The sequence below is a fragment of the Octodon degus genome, unplaced genomic scaffold (genome assembly GCF_000260255.1).
Source record: "Octodon degus isolate 3935 unplaced genomic scaffold, OctDeg1.0 scaffold00118, whole genome shotgun sequence".
Lineage (NCBI taxonomy): Eukaryota > Metazoa > Chordata > Mammalia > Rodentia > Octodontidae > Octodon > Octodon degus.
In genome coordinates, this window is record NW_004524694.1 from 4202743 (window position 1) to 4208408 (window position 5666).

The 5666-nt window shown below is 38.0% G+C and overlaps 1 protein-coding gene across 1 annotated transcript in view; it reads left to right on the plus strand.

Moving 5' to 3' along the window:
- The window catches only part of Pkhd1l1 (PKHD1 like 1), a 165853-nt gene that overhangs the window by 126203 nt on the left and 33984 nt on the right, over positions 1–5666 (plus strand). The gene's annotated exons all lie outside the window — the stretch shown is intronic.

Below are 5666 nucleotides of genomic sequence, written 5' to 3' on the forward strand. Positions count from 1 at the left end.
AAAAAAAAAAAAAAAATTGAAATTGTTTCTGGAAAAATCATATGCAATTACAAGTCTAAATAACTCTTTGACTGCTCACATTATTTTAAAACTCATTATGTTAATTTTTATAATTTTAGTCAAAAGATTCCTTAATAATGTGATTTACTACTAGAAATGTACAATAAAAGTACACACCTTGACCAAACTTTTACATATATTGCCCCTTTTATAGAATTCCAATATTAGCATCTCAGAAATTTTACTTATTTTTTCCTCTGAATCAGGAGAATAACCTCTGAGAATTAACATTTACCAAAAAGAAAATATCACTAGCTTTATAATTACATCCTTTGTAACAATTAGCGTTAAGAGGTAACTCCTAAAAGGCGTAGCAATAAGAAGGCGAAGGCGGTCTCTCCTCCAAACTTTCCATACTTCCTTACGCAGTCTCCGTTCTCAATGCAGACCTACAGGGGAAACTCTGTACAGTGGCCTGCAAAACCGTACATGTAATCTGTGTTTGGAGAATATTTTACTAATTACGCATGTTGACTTATCCTTTTGCTGAAATTGTCAGTACCCAGTTAACATTCTGTCATTCCCAGAGCACATTCTGTAATGTTCCGTACATCCTAAGGCCATGCTCATTCAATTTGCAGAGATAATGGTCAGTGGAAATACCTTTTCTTCTTTTTTTTTTTTAGCTTATGGTCAAATCATTCTTTTTGGCAATCATCTCAAGAAAATAATTATACTGTGCCTCGCCCCGGAGCAGATGTGGTTATTCCCGAAGGTACATGTGCAAATGTGAATGGGTGAAGTGCTTGTGTCTGTGTCACATTGATGCTGCAGCAGGACGGATATCCCGGCAGTTAGGATTTCACTTTCATCCAGCCCACCCTGGGGAAAGAGGTAGTGTGAAGAAACAGACCCATGATCATCTCCTGGTTACAAACTATGGTCTCCTTGGTGTCATGTGGGCTTAAGCCTGACCATAGCAATAACACAAGCTGGGTGTGGGAGTCCGTACCTGAGTTCCTGCTCAGGAAACTGAGTCACAAGACTTACTTGTGCCCAGGTGTCCACGGCAAGCTTGAGCTTCCTAAGAAGGCTTCATCTCAAAGAAAAGAAGGAAAAAAAGCACACTAGCGTCTTTTCTGGGAAGGGTGGGGCTCATTCACTATGTAGAAAGTTGCATCAACACTAGTACTCACTGAAAAGCTTGTCAGTGTTTTCTCATAGACTACCACGTGGGCTGTATTTCTTAAAGTACTGTTTTGTAGGAGCATGGATTGTAGCTGACACAGATTTGCCACCCATGGAAAGGCTCATTATCTGGGGAGTTCTGGAACTAGAAGATAAATCCAGGGTAGGAACTTCAGGGACCTCTTACAGGGGAGTTGTTTTGAACGCTACCTACATATCTGTGCAGGTAAGAATGAAGTTTTGGATTGCATGTCCTTCACTAATCAAAGTCTAAGAGGTCCATTTATTGAAAGATTTTTAAGAAAGCATTTCCAATAGATTTGAGTAAAAATAGCACCACTCTAGCTCATGAAATGAGAAAATCAGATAATTCTAACATATTCCCCCTCTCAACTTTCTGAAGGAGTAACTTTCAAGATCCTCTTAAGTGTAAGATTTCCCCAGCTTCAATTCTACATAAAATATTTGTGTTGTTTTTCACTGAACCTAAACAATAAGCTTATTCCAACAAACAACAAATCCTTAGGAGTTCGAGGAAAACATTTAAGAGAATTTAAATCCTTTTTAAAAAGAGTGCAAACGGTATTTCTTAACACGAATGACTGCAAATCAAATTATGAAAGCAGGGGTGAATGAATGAAATGCTTCAGTTATTTGGAACAATCGCCTCATTTTTTCACAAGCTTCAGATGTGTCCTGAACACATTAACTGCTTAACCAGTCTAGTTCTTCTGTCATCATTTATTATTGTTCATGGAAAAAAAAATTGATCTGAGCTGGCCAGATAGTTCAGTGGATTAAAACGCCTGTTTATACAGATGCAGGGACCAGGGTTCTGTCGTGGCCTGCTGTGCTGGCCCCATTCCCAGGGCATGCAGAGTTGGCAATTGAGACTGGGCATGGTGGTGCGTGCCTGTAATCCCAGTGCTTGGGAGGCTGAAAACAGGAGGATCACTACGAGTCTGATCTATGTAGTAAGACTCTGTAAATCCTGTACTAAATACATTTAAAAAATTGACCTAACCAAAAGCTACTTGGTACCATTTTTAAAAAGTAGTTCTTATTTTTCAAGAAAAGTGCAGAAACCTGGTGTTTGATGTGAAGGACATGACATTTTGGTCAGATAAATGAACTTTGAGGTAAATTAAAGCTAAAATTGAATGCTAACCCCACTGTTTGATTTTTGCATAACTTGGAGTAAATTACTTTTCCTCTTTCAGTATCAGCTTTCTTACCTGTGAAATGAGAATAAAAATACTGAGTTATGAGTTTAACGTACAGGTTACAGTATGTAGATACATCTGACACGCCATCATCAAATATTTAACAAAAGCTGTTAATAGCAACAAGAGCTCACAAGTGACAGGGCTTGCGCATGAGGAAGAGGGTGTCTTGCAAGCACCCAAATACACAGTGATTTCTTTAACACTATTCAGTTTTATGTTAATTAGGGAGAGGATGAAAGGTGGAAAGGATGGGGAGGGAAAGGGAAAAAAAGAAGAATCAGGATATATTATGTACAGGTACAAATTCTCTATGATGAATGTGATCAATATGTAGGACAAATACACACTAATAAAAAATATAAAGCTAAAAATATTCAGTTTGACTTGGAGAGAAACATTTAAGACTGCTTGTTTCAAAATAAATGTGTTAAGCTAAAGTCACTTCCAGTTATAATACTGTTACAGCAACACATACTCGCTTCTGTTCAGCAGGGTTTCCAGTGACTTCTGACTTCTTTTTTTATGGGTGAAGGTTTTTCTGTTGAGTTTTTTAAGTATTAACAATTTTCTGCTTCACTGCAGGGAGGTAGATTAATTGGTGGCTGGGAAGATAATCCTTTTAAAGGAGAATTACAGATTGTGCTTCGAGGAAATCATTCTACCCCAGAATGGGCTCTTCCAGAGGGACCGAATCAAGGAGCAAAGGTCCTAGGTATGTGCTCTAGACAGCAAAAGTTCAGGGCCATTTTGAGAGTTTACTGTGAGAAATATAGCACTAGGCATCATATTTAGCTTGCAGTAGCATGCTACAAGAAGCTTTTGTGAACATTTATTTGTACTCAAGTACAAATTAACAAGAAATTTTAAGAGATTTTATATATCTGTATATACAAAATAGTTAACACAGATATACAACTACTATCTCTTAGTTCAGAGAGAAGAAAGATTTGTACTAATAGTGTTTAGACGAGATACCATGTCTCCATCTTGTACTATGAATAGCTACTACAAAGACAACAATCTGCAATGTATTAATCACTATAACTATTCTACTAACCAGTTTAGAAACTGTCTCATTGCTATTTCTTTTTTAATAAAGTGAAAAAAAATTAAGCAATGTGATATTATACCAGATAGAAATCAATATAGATGTGCATATTTTAAATCAAATTATAATGTATCACAAAACTAAAATTTCTACATTACATCTCTGATCTGATTTTTTTTCATAACCTTTCTTCTGTCTAGGCAGTGTTTTTTCCCCAGTGCTTTTCCCTTAACAGGGCACTGTCCTACACATCATCCCCTAACAGTCTTACTAAATAATCCATGGCCCAGCTGTTTTCCTCTCTCAGCTGCTGGATCAGAGCTGCGGCTAAGCCTTACTTTCTGATCACAGCAGTATGCTATGCATAGTTCTAATTGAACCTGGAAAGCAGAGGGCCTGAAAGAGTTTTAGTTGGATCACGATGAATAACTGCATATTATTATTATTATTATTATTATTATTAATAATTTATTTCTTTTTTGGCGGAACTGGGGATTGAACTCAGACGCTTGCACTTGTCGGGGAAGTGCTTATTCTACTGAGCCACCTCTCCGGCCCCAATTTATTATTAATGCTACTATATATTTACTTAGAAGTCCCATAGAAGCATTTCTCCACTGTACAGTTTGTAAAACTGATAGTCAAAATAGCTCAAGATTGAGTGATATGTTCCACTGGCAAATGTCCTACGACGGATAAATTCAAGGTCAGACAAAATGTTTGAATGTGTGTGTTTAGTTGTTATTTGCAAGAGTGACTCTTCGGATGACGTTGAAAAATATCAAGAAAAAATCTTTCCCGTTCTGCCCTCCTTAAGGAACCCAGCATCAGTGCACAGTTGATACATCCCCATGTTTGTTTGTTTGTTTTTGCAGTTCCAGGGATTGAACTCAGGCCCTTGCGCTTGCCAGGGAAGTGCTTATTCCACTGATCCATCTCCCCGGTTTTTAATCTATGTCTTTATTTAGGTTATATCCTCCAATTAGTACCATATTTCCTTCTACTAAAGCATGATTAAACCACATATATTATTAAGCATTCTTCTTTTCATATCAATCCTTACAGAATATTACTCTACAGTATTAATATATTGAAAGTTATTTCACCATTCTCCTATTGATATTGAATAATTTCAGTTTTCTAATGTGGTAAATGTATTGATAGATGTATCCTTTTATCGGGTTGATTTTTTATGGGCTGGATGCCTACAAGTGAGCCAAAGATCAAAACCTTCTGGCACAGTACAGATAATCTCAAAACATTTCATTCATTCTGAAATGTTCAGTTGATTATTAAAGTTTCTGAGAGAAACAGTGCCTCACTTACTGCTGTGTGGGGAGTAAACAGGAATGCTTTTCTCCTGCAGGAGTGTTTGGTGAGCTGGATCTTCACGGGCTTCCGCGTTTAATATATAAAACTAAGCTATCGGAAACGGCAGAGGCAGGCTCCAGAGTCCTGTCTCTGATGGACGCTGTGGACTGGCAGGTAGAGAAACTGTTGTGTGGTGTGAGGTGAACCCCAGTTGTCCTCTTGCAAAGGGGGCTTCTCTGTTCTTCTCGGCATTCATCTTCTCAAATGATTAGTTGAGAAACTGACACATGACCATTAGCTTGCGCAGTGTCACCTAAGAGAAGCGAGTATTTAAAAGTTATGGTCTCAGAGGTCCACAATATGTAGAAAACAATGACCTATATGCAGTGGATTATAAGAGAAAAATATGAGTCGAGCTAAAAAAAAATTATTTACAAATTCTTGCAAGGGAGGAGCCAGGGAGATGGCTCAGTGGAATAAGTGCTTTCCTGGCAAGCACAAGGCCCTAAGTCCATTCCCCGGTTCTTCAAAAAAAAAAAAAAAAAAAAAAAAAAAAGAGGCATGTATGCAATTGAGGTTACATGATGAGAGATGAAGCAAAAAATGTAGGCACACTATGTAGCAGCTCTGGCAAGTAAGCTAGTCTCCCCAAAATGCTGTCCCTCCCGATGACATCAAACTGTTCAGAAATGCTGAACCCCATGACCTGAACACTCCACCAGGCACCACTTCTCAACGCTGCTACTTTGGAAAAGTAAGTTTGGGGGCCAGGGAGATAGCTCAGTAGAATAAGCGCTTATCTGGCAAGTGCAAGGGCCTGAGTTCAGTCCCCAGTTCCGAAGAAAGAAGAAAGAAGAAAGAAGAAGAAAGAAGAAGAAAGAAGAAGAAGAAGA